The sequence below is a fragment of the Triturus cristatus genome, chromosome 1_2 (genome assembly GCF_964204655.1).
Source record: "Triturus cristatus chromosome 1_2, aTriCri1.1, whole genome shotgun sequence".
Lineage (NCBI taxonomy): Eukaryota > Metazoa > Chordata > Amphibia > Caudata > Salamandridae > Triturus > Triturus cristatus.
The window spans coordinates 872,525,054-872,539,171 of NC_140580.1; the positions used below are offsets into that span (position 1 = coordinate 872,525,054).

The window sequence follows — 14,118 nt, forward strand, 5'->3', positions numbered from 1 at the left end:
AAAAATTTCACCAAAAGTGTTAGCTTCTTTAGCTGGATTCAGCTCTTTGTTCATTGGCAAATGCCCAAAAATACTATCTCTGTTAGACATCTTATAATCTACTTTCCCTAACAAATAAAAAACACTACTTAATATACTACATGAAATACCATATGTAGCTGGCAAATGATGATAAGTAACACCCTCTGAAACGGATGCAGGTAATTGTATACAAACGTAGCAATCCCTTACTTCCATTGTTTTCACATATTCGTACAACAACTTCGAAAAAACATTACTAGAAAAATTATTAATTGACCTATCTTTGTGTATGTAAGTATTACTAATTCTATTCAAAACTACTTTTTGCGAATTCTTCTCTATATCTGTCATATTTTCTGTATGCATCTCAAATGTAACTTTAAAAGTAACTAATAAAACTAAAACTCCCCATAATAGCATTAATAATCCAGTACAGCAGCAGCACATTCTACACCATCTTTTAAAGAAGGCACATCTACTTTGATTATCCTCTATGTTAGCCATTTTATTACTTTGACCTTGTCTTTTGACTTAGCCTCTACTACTCCTCTACTGTTATGCTTTGGATTACTTCAGACAACTGAATTTTAGACTTTCTCTTTTCACTTTTCCTCCAAGTGATTTCTCAGTTCACTCAATTTGGATATTCATCAGTTTTCACTCCTTCTTCTTCAGCAACATCAAATTGTATCAGATCATCAACAACATCTTGTGCATCTGACTCTTCTCCAATGTCAGTCAGAATAACTTTTAAGATTCCTTCTTTTTCCTCAACCACTTTTCTCAAGATCCCCTCCGAATTATCTCGAGTCACTGTTTCTTCTTCTTCTTCTTCAGACAGTGCCACATAAGACCATTCCGGTGATCTGTACTTTTGGTTGGGTCTTCTTATTCTTTTTATTTCTTCAGGTTTTCCTGATTCTTCTTGCTCCTTTCTTTTCACTTCAGTTTGACTCGATACTTCATTCACTTGTTCAGCATTTGATGTATTCGTTCTTATCACTCTGTATCTCAATCTCTTTACTCTGTTGTTAGGCCAACGATCTCCTTTTATCACCTTCTTTGGCCTAATTTCTTTATTGTTTCTTTCTTCAATCCAAGTTCTCTTTCTCAGAACTCGACCCTCTGTTTGCTCATTCTCACTCTCATCCAATTCTGTTTCAAGTGCCTTCTGTTTTCGTTTCCTAGCAGCTTTCTTTTCCTCCACAGTTTCTTTCACCACTATTTGAGACTTCCCTACTCCTGTCCCTCCTCGGATCTCCGACACGCAAACTTCTTGCTGTCTACTTGTCCCTTCACCTAGCTTATTAGAAGAGTTCCCTACACCTCCTCGGGGGTCTTCCGCAATCTGTCCCTCTCTATCTTCTTCTGACCCTGCTTCTTCAAGTATAATCTCAAGTGGTTCTTCAGTCTCCTCCTCTTCTGATTCAGGAGTAATCTCTGTGGAATTGCTCTTTTCTTTTCTTTTTCCCTCACTGCTTTTTGAAACTTCAGGCTCTCTTACAGAATCTGATCTCCTTTCTGAGACTCCCAATGGTTCTCTTGGAGTTTTTTCTGCTTCTTTTCTCACTGGTTCTGGGTCTTCATCATCACTGGAATCTGATTCTTCAAAATACTCTTTACCAGTTCCCTCTTTCGGGTTTGGAACTCTCAGAGTATGACTCGCATGCACCCAGTTTTTCACACCAGCACACTTCACTGCAGTTGTCGTTGTTAGAATGACTTGTCTCGGTCTTCCCCACCTTGGAACTAAGCAATTTCTTCTTCTGTGCACCTTAATCCTCACCCAGTCTCCTGGACTCCGATCATGAGCTTGCTTCTTCTCAAGTGTGGTAGCTTCTTCTCCAACCTGGTGAAACACAGAATGAACTGCGTCAGCCAGGCCTTTACAGTAATCCAAAATCATGTCATCAGTTATTGTCATCAACTTATTGACAGGTACAAATGCATGGCGCATTGCACGTCCCATGATTATCTCGTGCGGACTTAAACCAGTAGTTCTATCTGGAGTAGATCTAATAGTCATTAGCACTAGAGGCAAGACGTCCGGCCATTTAATGCCAGTGGCTAAGCACATCTTACCAATCCTATTCTTGATTGTGCCGTTTATCTGCTCAACCACACCAGAAGCCTCTGGTCTGTATGCACAATGTAGCTTCTGCTGTATGCTTAATGCTTCACAAATCAAACTCATAAGTTCATTATAGAAGTGTCCACCTCTATCAGACTCAATCGTCACTGGAAACCCGTACCTAGGAATCAACTCCCTTAACAGTAATTTTGCCACTGTCACTCCATCATTTCTCCTAGTCGGATAGGCCTCAACCCATCTTGAAAACAAACAGACTACAACTAGTACATATCTCAGTCTGTTCACTTGGGGCATTTCAATGAAATCAATCTGCATTCTTGTAAAAGGACCTCCTTCTCTGCCTATTGTTCCCAGACTCACCACTGTTTTTTTCCCAGTGTTAAATTGCTGACAAATCAAACCCCTTTGACAGATGCTCTCTGCAATTGTCCTGAACTTTGCATTGTACCAGGTCTGTTTGAACGACCTTATCGCATCCCTCCCCAAATGTCCCTGGCCATGATACATCCTTGCCATTGACGACAAAATGGAGTTGGGCATTACTGGTCTGCCATCCCTTTAGACCCAAACATGGTCTTTTTCTCTTGGGGCACATCCTGCCTTAATCCAATCTTTTTTCTCTTCCTCTCCTGCCTCATCCTGCAACTGCTTCACTTCATCCCATGTCTCTAAGGCATTAGTAAACATCACAGAGCAAAAAGACATTTCCCCCTCTCTTTCCCTATTAATTGACTGATTCGATTTTGCACAGTATTGAGCAATGTCATTTGCGTATCGGTTTCCAACCGTGATAAAATCATCCCCTTGTCCATGGGCAGCACACTTTACAACTGCTAACTCTTTAGGCAGCTGTATCGCCTCAAGTAATTTCCCAATTGCTTCAGCATTTTTTATTGGAGTTCCACTCGATGTCAAGAAACCTCTTTGTAGCCAAAGCTGGCCAAAATCATGCACCACTCCAAATCCATACTGACTATCAGTCATCACAGTCGTCCTCAAATCTTTCCCAATTTCACAAGCTCTTGTCAATGCCACCAATTCAGCAACCTGTGCAGATTTCACTCCTTTCAATGGTGATGCTTCCATAACCTCTGAAACTTTGCACACCGCATATGCTGCACATAGCACACCATCATCATTTCTCAGACATGAACCATCCACAAACAACACATGATCACTCTCATGTAAGGGAAGATCCCTTATGTCTGGTCTCGGTTTTGTACAGTACTCAAGCACATCCAAACAATCATGATCATCTTCTGTTTTCACACCCACATTTTCAATATCCGGCAAAAGTGTCGCTGGATTCACATTTACACATCTCTCAAGAGTCACATTTGATGCTCCCAGAATGACTTTTTCATATTTAGTCAACCGACTATGTGACATATACTGAGTTCTGCTTCTTGTCAAAAGAATTGCCACATTGTGAGGTACGAATACCCTTACAGGATATCCCATTATGATTCCCTCACTTTGTTCCAGACTCCTGCATGTTGCAGCCACAGATTTTAGACAACCTGGTAAACCCACAGCTACAGGGTCAAGTGTCGATGAGAAGTACGCAATAGGCCTTCTCAGTAATCCATGCTTCTGAATTAACACTGAAAGTGCACATCCATTTCTCTCACTGCAGTACAATTCAAACACCTTTACGTAATCAGGCATACCCAAAGCTGGAGCCTCACACATTTTATTTTTAAGCTCTTCAAATGCTGCCATTTGTTCCCCATCTAGTTCCAATGGGTCTGTCATCTCACTTTTTGTCAGTTTAATCAGTGGCTTTGCTATCAGCGAAAAATTAATTATCCACTGACGACAATAACCCACCATCCCCAGGAACATCCTCGCTTCTCTCTGGGTCTTTGGAGCTTTCATTTCCCTGATGATTCTGATTCTGTCATCAGTCACTTTTCTCAGACCTTTTTCAATATTATGTCCAAGATAATGCACCTCTTTCTTGCAAAATTGCAATTTGGCTGGAGATACCTTTAACCCTCCATCTGCCAGATGATTCAGTAAAGCTATGGTATCTACTTCACAAGCTTCTCGTGTCTTTGATGCCACAAGTAGGTCATCAATATATTGTACTAGTACTGAACTTTCAGGCATGATCAAACTCTCCAATGATTTTTTCAACAACTGATTAAATATCGAAGGACTCTCTGTATACCCCTGTGGGATTCGACACCATGCTAAAATACGCTGGCCAAACCTAAATGCAAAAATCGGCTGGCTGTCATGATGCAATGGAATTGAAAAGAACGCATGACACAAATCAATCACTGTATACCACTCAGCATCATGTGGAATCTGATACAGGATCACTGATGGATTTGGCACAATAGGACAACATGCCACCACAATTTGATTAACTTTCCTCAGATCCTGTACGATCCTAAATTTCCCATTAGGCTTCTTTAGCCCCATTATTGGTGAATTACACGGACTACTCAGTAGTTCTCTCAGGACTCCCTGCTGAATCATTTTCTCAATTATAGGAGTTATTCCTTCAATTATTTCTGGTGTCATTTTGTACTGAGGAATGTTAGGATATGTAATTCCCTCTTTCACTGCAATTTTCACTGGATCTACATTATTCATCAATCCCACATCCTCTCCAGTAAAATCCCAAACTGTCCTTTTCACTGTGTCCCTCAGCTCTCGAGGCAAATCCTCTGGATCAAACACAGCAAATGCACCAATTAACTCACTTTCCCTGTTTTCTAGAGTCACTCGGTACAAAACATCCTCATCTGGTGTTTCAAAAGCTATTCCATCCGGTGTACAGAAAATTGTGCAATTCATCTTGCATAACAGATCCCTACCTAACAGGTTCACCGGACTCGTGTCACAGACAATAAATCTATGCATGTCTGAAAATTTCCCTATTTGTACTCTTACTGGTTCCGTAAGACGTGTTCTGATTTGTGTATTGGCTACACCAACTACTTGGATTGCTTCATCCGAGAGAGGAAGATTTCTAATATCTGTTGACCTGACAGTTGATCTTGTCGCACCTGTGTCTACTAAAAAGGTAACACTCTCTTCATTTATTTTCCCATCCACAAATGGTCCTGCCTGGTCTATTTCTAGAGTTGCACCAAGTATGCACTCTTCCTCCTCTCTTCGGCACCGTCAATGATCACCCTCAGACTCACTCCCTTCATTCTTTAACAAGTACTGTTGTACCTGATTAGAACACCTTGGTTTGTTTACCTGCTCATCATTGTAGAATCCCGAATCCTGATTATACTTTTGTGCTCCTCTATTCTGCGGCAAGGGCGGTTTTGGCTCTTGACTCTGCTGTCTCACAACTTTCTGCTGTTGCTGCTGTTGATTATTCCCCTCGTTCTGCACCTGTTGATTCAAGGTTTTACCCTCATTATTCACTAATGGTGGATTCGTACAATCATTCCTCCAATGTCCCAATTGGCCACAGTTGTGACAAGGAAACTTTTTTTTCGCTTCCTCAAGATTCCCTTTTCCTGCATATCTAGGTCTATTCCCTGCATTATTTCCTGGATTATTCGCCTGTTCCATCAACTGTGCTTCCTGTCTTTCTGCAACTTTCACTTGTGCCCACATTGCTTTCTCTTTCAGCTTTCTTTGTTTTGCTTCAATTTCATCACTGAAGTATTTAGCATGTCTCAGAATCTCATCTATTTTCTTACTCTGCCAATCCACTGTATGTTCACGAATTCTCTCACCAATTTCAGGTCTAAGACCATATACAAATCTGGATACAAAATGACTCAAATCTTTGTCACCCAGGTGTTCATCTCCACTGAATCGTTTAAATGCCAGTATCAGCCTCTCGTAAAAAGCATGAACTGATTCTTTTGCTTCCTGTTGTGTTCTATCTATTTTTACCCAATCTGTCTCTTTTGCAGGTACTTTACTCTTCAGGTATACCATCACCTGATCATACTTTCTCATTACCTCTGGATCTGGTGCTCCTGTTCTTGGATCTCTTGGATATTCCTCAGTAGGCCAACTCACAACTATTTTACACTCAGTCCACAAATCTGCTGGAACAATTATATCAAACAGACTATTCAGGTCAATCCACAGCACTTTTGACAATTTCACAAACCTATCTACCTGCCTATACCACTCGACGGGCTTTTCTCTCAATCGAGGGAAATCATTCGTAAATGATAAAATATCCTGTCTGGTCCATGGAACATGTACATATCCTCCTCCAGGTATTTCTCTCATAGGATAACTATCCACTGATAACTCTTTTTCTCTCACTGGAAAAGCTGAATAAGTTGTTCTATCTTCAGATTCCTCTCTTTTCTTATACCACCTATCCTTCCATTTTTCTACATCTCCCCATCTTCGCAATAATGCAACCATTTCTTTAATCTGTCCTGTTCTACCAGTCGCATTCAAATTTTCAATGTCCTTTTCTGAAAAATCCATCCTGTAGGTTTTTTGCAAAGCTTTAACCTTATCAATGTCAACTCCCTGCTCATTCGCTATTGCTCTTAACCTGTCATGTGTATTTCTCGCTCTCCAGGTAATATTCTTACACATAAACATTAGTTCACCATCATGATGACTTTTAAGAATTTCTGTTGGAACTGTCCCTGTAACAAGCTCTTCTAATTCTACCCGTAACCTAGCCACATCAATTGTTTGCGAATCCTTATCCTTTTTCTGAAGAACTTTCATCCAATCATTCAAATCTTCAGCTGTTATTGCAGTAGTTTTCCTCACTGGAACCACTCTCTTTTGCGGTTCTAAGATTGGCATCCCTGAACAACTAGCTTCACTAGCATCTAATATTTCACTACTTGTGTCACGTCTGGACTGTCTCAGGTCACTACTTTCTGTCCTTTTTTCTGAATCTCCTGAAGGACCAACTGAACTTATCAAATTATTCCCAACATATGGAATCACCAAACCATTTTCACCTATTCTCTGCTTGTCAAACACAGGCATAACCGGACCTATTGTTACAGGCACCGTAACCGCTTCTAGATCTTTCGTTAACTCCCTAATCTTTTCAGTTAGCTCTGTTGTAGTTCTAGCTAATTCTCTTGCATTTTCGTCACCACTTCGATTCACTTTCTCCCTGAAAGAATTACCATTTCTTGATTCAGGTGTCACATTTTCTGTCTCAATGATACAAACTGTATCTCTTATTGGAGAAACAACTGGTGTACTCTCTTCTGGTTCTGGTCTATTTGGAGGTGGTCTTTTGTAAATCATGTCATTCAAGACTTCATCTTCATATTCATTAACTCCATATCTTCTCATTTCTGCCTCAGGAACCCTCTCTGCTCCTTCTTCAACTGTTCTCATTGGATATAATCCCTCTGACATACTAGCATCTCGCCACCTTTTCATTCGATCATGATGAGTCTCACGATCATGTCTCCTCCCAAACATATACTTGTACTGTCCTCCAGATCTCTGTTTTTCTCGCTCATGTACTTCCTCTTCCCATTCCACTAAAGCCTCGAATTGTGTAGGTCTTGGTCTCGGGTCAAGACATAACATCTTTTCCCGTAAATTTCTCAACACGGCCAAATTAAATGAACCATGTTCTGGAAATGCTAGAACACCATCTTCTTTAGTATACCTAATCCAATTCTCCAACCATATACAGGTATGATACCCATATCTTGCAGCCATGTAGTATGCAGGTGTTTTCGGTGGAGGTAACAATTCACCCTCTCTCGTCTTAACATCTTTATCCTTGTTAAACCACTTTTTAATTTTTCAAAAGAAGGTTTTCTTCTTTTTCTCTTCTTGGTAATACATTTTAGTTTTTACCAAAGCTCTCTACTCTTTTCCGTATTATAAATATACAATACAGATTTTCAACCAATAATAGCGCGACTCACACTAACGCACCTATCTTGGAGCGTCTACGTCACTGGAATTGCTCTTCCAATCCTTGCGCGGCTCACACCAACGCACCAATCCCAGCGCAAACACTATTCTGATCTATTATCCAATCAGAGCGCGGTCTTCCTGACGTCAGCAGTCGCTGCAGTCGCTTGTCTCCTGTCTCCTGTCACTCGTCTACCCCTCCTTTACAAAAAATTTTCAGTAGACTTCGTGTCAAAATTTCTACAAAATCTATTAGTTACGACATATAAACATCTCCATTGTCTGCTTCGCTAACCACAGAATAGTAAAAGAAATCTATTTCACAAGAACCTCTCGTTGACACAGTAGCACTCCCCTCTACTCTGCCCTTCTAACATACATTCATTAACTGTTTCCTCTAGGACTTATCCAAAGAGTCTTACAATCAACTAAATGTATATACATTCACACACATTCATGCAAGAAAATATAGTACATACACACAGAATCCTGCTTCCCGAGAACAGCAAATCTGCTCCACTACAGAATTATAACACACATTAACCAAGCAGTTTACCTTGCCCAGTTCCTCAAACAAGCTCAGAGAATACCTATTACTCCTCCCGCGATAAGCTTTAACGGCAAACCTTACGGATCCCTGGGACTTAAGACCAGAGTTTCACAGATAACCTTCACTACCATACACACTCCTTATATACCAGAAATATATTCTAATAGTAACATACAATAATGTCACTGATTCCGAACCCAGACAATGTGAATTTTCCTGCATACATACAGGACCAACAATCCCGTCTTTCCCGAGAGCAGCATATACTTCCCTCTGCCCTACTACGGAACTGCTACCAGCTTCCAAATTCCAGAAGCACTACATATAACTCAACATGACAATTTCAACATATAGTATTAGTACATATACCAACATCAATAATCAATATGTAATCTAATCAGATCAAGACAATCATCAATAACCATCACAACTCTGCTACCAGGAAATTGATAGAGATCAGGGTGCATATAATATCCCTACTTCCACAGATGGAGTAATCTCACAGTTACACGCACATACATGCTTCATACACTAGGGCCCATTTCACTAACATACGCTCAAATACTCTACCAGCAATAACCTGTGGAAAGAAAAACTCCTAGACACCCTGCATCTATATCGGGGTCGATAAGATCTGGTTATTGAGACTGCCCTTAAACATAATCTAAACAATCTAAACAATAATAATCAAAATAGGATACTCAATAATTGACAAGAAATAAGAACCAACACCATATTCAAAATTATATTGCTTTATCTAAAATTAGTTAAAGAAAATCAATCGGAATAAATCATTTTTCTCATAGTTACCTATTCTAGCTAAATGTCAGAACGGGTCAGGACAAGTCTCTCGGTAAAGTCTCTCAAGACGAAGTCCTCTCAGCAACGATCCTCACCAACGCAGATTCGGAACGCGGCAAAAGGCAAATGGCAAGTGGCAAAGCCCTCTCTAGGCTAACAATTCTTATAGCAAGTTGAACAAAGAAAAATATAATTTGTAATAACTTCTTCCGTCAAACCTCTGAGCAAAGCGAGAAGGAAAGGATGTAGCATCGCTACATTTAAAAATCTCCGCTCAGGAAAAATCACAAAATAAACATAACGGAACAGGAACCAAAAAATACATTTGTATCGTGTAACTCCACGTCTCCTCGGCAATTAGATCATAGTTCAGAGTCTTTCTTTAAAGCTCCTTTGTTTTCCCAAAGCTCCCAAGGACGCTTCATTTCACTTGGAGATCGCCCAAAACTGCTGCTGTCCTCACGGAAATTTTCAATCAAGCAAGGCAAGGACTGTGGTCAGCTGACTTCAGGACCATATTCAGCAAGGCTCTCTCTCGTCACGAATTCTACTCGAGGCCAGGCCTTTCGTATCGGCCATCTTTATTTAGGCCACAATAGGCCACAATAGACCATCTTAATTAAAAGAGACAAAAACAACGTTACCACAGCATAGTGATTGAACAGTGTTAACCCCACTAATACCCTTATGTGTATGCAATTATCTAGCTCTTGCAACATAGAAAAGCATTAATTCAAAAAGCATTTCGTGCTTAAAAATAAACAGCACTCAGCAACTTTTATTTAATAAAACATGCACATTGTCAATAGCAACACATAAGCGTCCCTCGTGTCGGTTTTTCTCTTGTTAATACATACATATTGATTAGTAAAAAAAAACATTTACACAAAACAAATAATTAATGATTAAATTTAGTAATTTTATTTTTACCACATTTAGACAACTGAAGCTTCAAAACCTGATGAATTTTCAACAGAAAACTCTGCTCCAGCAGCAGATCCTCCAACTAGTCGATCCAGATCTGCACTGGTGATTTGGACCCCTTCAACCGTTTGAGGGGTCACACCAACCATGGTCACCGAGCATGTTAGCTAGGCTTGGGTGCTCACATGGATGAAGTAATAGTGCAAGACCCTTGGTCTGTGTCTGTGCTGCATCAGTACCGGAGCTGCATTCGATCCCCCTAGCCATTAAGGCATTCCTCCCTCCCTTCCTTATAAAGGAGCACAACTCCGATTCTGTCAGACACCCCCGCCAGTGTGCATTATAGCAACGGACAAGGCGAGTAGGGTCGTGCATCCATTGTTTAGAGACCATTCGCCTGTTGCAGTGGGTGCAGAGATCGGGAAGTTTACTGGAGGCAGCTGAATATTTCCCTTGAAGATGCCCCAGGTTCACTTGGTCTTAGGTCTGCTTTGAACGAGTCTGACATGAACAACTAATTGACCTGTGCAGTATTCTGAAGTAACTGTATGGACGTGCACACGAAAGTATACAGCTCCTAAATACATCACTTGAAGTTCCTTCCCATCCAGGAAGTCGCATTCAGTCGAAGACTCATCTCACTAACCAACCCTGCAACAGGACACTTGTCATTCCAAATGAGAAGCCCATTAAGACTCCCTTTTCAATTTAAAAAAGCTTGTCATCTTAATTGTGTGATTAGTGTTTTTGACGAACAGTAGAGGCAGCACACCCAAGGAGACGGGGAATGCATGTGCATCTTTATGAAGACAACGGACTGGTAAAAGGAAGTTGCATTTCGGTAACCCCAGAGCAGCATATACGAAGTGATACAGGTGTTGTTCCAAATGGGATTCACTGTCAGTTTGAAATGTTCTTTGGCCATCGCAACACAGATTAAGGGATCCCTCTGTATGGAAATAGGTGCAGTAAATGTCTATGCAACCCCAGAGCTCAAAAGCACATTATTCTTTGCCAGACGTCTTCGTCCGACAGTGGGGACGTTCTTCATGGCCTAACACAAGTCTGATTTAGGAAGGGCTGAGACATAAATGAACACAGCCACACGGAGAGTGGGAGGCTCTAGTGGTTGTGAATTACAAGGCGGTATATTATTAGAGCACAATTTAACCGGAAGCAGAGACTTTACAGATACAGCTCAGAGTGTAATCATTGCTACAGGTATTTCGCACATGGAACGGGCATCACTTAAGAGCAGCCTTCATGTGAAAATTCTGTAGAAATAAACGGAAAGTGTTCAAGGTACCAATGTGGTCCAGCTCAAGACCTTACTTCAGACTCAAGCTTTACAGTTTAAGGGATGGGTGGAGAGAACAGGCCCTGGAGTTTGAGGCCATACCTCAGTAATGTTTTCCCTATAGGAAGAATACATTGGACCCTATATTGAGATTAGAGAAGAAAACTTTGAGTTGGACAATTGCGCCTTCCAAGGGAATGCAGCATTTTGGCATACTGCAATCAGGCAGACAAAGAGCCACGCGCACCGGAGGTACATTTGGCACAATCGGGAACACCCTTTATTGATAGATTTTCACAAAGTAAAAACTTAAATGAGGAAACTTTGAATCTTGAGACACACACCCAATCTCTAGACTGTTTACAGTCAGTGAGTTGGTTGTTGCTGGATCTTTGTGTGTGTTTTGCCTCCACACTGTTCTTGTACAAGCGGTCAACCAATCCATGACCTCTCACAAGTCACATTGGGCCATATGTATGAAACTTTGGTTTTGCGATTCTCAAATAGCGATTTTTAGAGAATCGCTATTTGAGAATCGCAATATGCTATGTATGTAGGATTTGCAAATAATTTTGCGAATCCTACATATTCCTTAATTGCGAATCGCAACTTGCAATTCGCAATTAAGGAATACCTCCCCATTCATTCCTGTGGGCCTAGAATGGGAAGACATTCTCAATTTGCGATTCTCAATTAGAGAATCGCAAATTGAGAATGCAATTTCAAGGGTGCCAGGGTGTCAAAAGGACATGTATGTGTGCCACATGGCACTTTGAAAAATGCAAAAAAGTGCATTTTTCAAAGAAATCGCAAATTACCACCAACTTGAAGTTGGAGGTAATTTGCGATTCCTTAAGGCCAAATTGCACTTTTTCTGGGCCTCCAACATTGCATTTAAGAAATCGCAATTTGCGATTCCTTAAATGCAATCGCAAAATAAGAAATTGCACATTTTGCGATTCCTTATTTTGCAAAACTGTTTTCCTTTACTTCCCACTTAACTAAATTGCGATCGCAAACGCCGAAATTCAGCGAATTTCGGCGTTTGCGGTGGCAATTTTGAATGATCCATATGGCCCTAATTCTGGTGCTACATGTATTACCAAAGCAACCATGGTTTTCCTAGCCATGTCTGGCACAGCATCAGAAGTTACCCATTCCATACTTGCTTAAAAGCCGAAAAACAATTGGCTCACCTGGAGCCACACTTTGAACTTGGCGGTGTCGCTCATGAAGTCTTTGTCATCAGTCGCTTGAAAGACTATGGAAATTCTAATCACGTACACCTACCACGTGTAACCATGAACAGGTGTCATCCACAGGTTATTTTGACCTATTTATTATATTTAATTTGCAAGCTCATGAATTATGCATCCATTAAAGTACATTTAGTTTATAGTGTTCCTTAAATGTAGCGTACCTAAACAATCTATTTTTACGCCTCCCAGCAATTCATGCATTTCTCAAATGGATGATACGGTTTCATCCTCCGCATCATGCACCTCCACCAACATGGAAATTAGGTGTGGGTTGTGGGCTAATGCTTCTTCGATTTTGACCCATGTATCTATTACACCTCTAAGAAGGGTTAATAAATTACAGGTGCTTACGGTCAAATAACTGTATATACAGGTACAGGTTTTTCGTGATAAGAACACACTCTAAATTTGTACTAAATTTGTACTTGAAGTATTCAATTGCTGCTTTGTCCCAAGAACTGAGGAACAGTGTCATAAAGAACCTTTTTTACTTTTGGTGTAAAAAGATCTGTCCTATTTTACATCGACCGGTCATGTTTAATTAGACAATCACTGTGTTTCTTTGTTTCTAATGCTACATATTCCTTGGGGAAAAGCATTCACAAAATGAAAAATGGGCAAATAGTTTGTCGAAGCTACTCAGTTATGCTATTAATTGACTGGCTAAACAATGCACTGCACGCCAAGGCAACATTCTGCTAAAAAATGAGGTGCATCTTTAGCAGGTTTGTGGAATGTCTCACTGCCATCTGAGTACTGGCCGTGTGGCCATCAGTCGGTTCTTTCACAATGTCATCGCCGCACCGTTTTGCGCAGTGCTAAATTCAAACTTACACAATTTAACATTCTACATGGGGACTGTTTATTCCCTGCTAACTACAATTTCCCCGGTGCCTCCTGTGCTGCGGCCTCAGCTGATTTCCATTGAACGCTATGGGATTGCCCATCGTTAGCGATTTACTGGTCTGAATTACTGAGCAGATTGAGGAATGTTACTGGGTTAGCTAGCTTGGGCTCTTGGGAGGCCTGAAGATGTTTTAGGAGGCCTTAAAAAAAACAAAGTGGCATCCTGCTTTCTAGATCCTGCCTTTATTGGTAGCCACACGAGTGGTAACTGTGATATGGAAAGCAGCGGCTCCTCCTGTGCATGACACCGGACACTAAGCTGCCATAAAAAGGACAGAAGCTGAGAGTAAGGCCCTACATAGAGAGGAGGCCAGAGGCCTACAGAAGCGCTCATTTGCAAGGGATTGGAATGTCTCGTGGACAAACCTGAGGGATGTCCACAAAGATGACTCACTGCTACCATAGACCCCCTAGTACCACC

At 40.8% G+C, this 14,118-nt stretch overlaps 1 protein-coding gene across 2 annotated transcripts in view; it reads left to right on the top strand.

The window, feature by feature from the left end:
- The window catches only part of PANK4 (pantothenate kinase 4 (inactive)), a 445,012-nt gene that overhangs the window by 208,172 nt on the left and 222,722 nt on the right, over window positions 1-14,118 (top strand). The gene's annotated exons all lie outside the window — the stretch shown is intronic.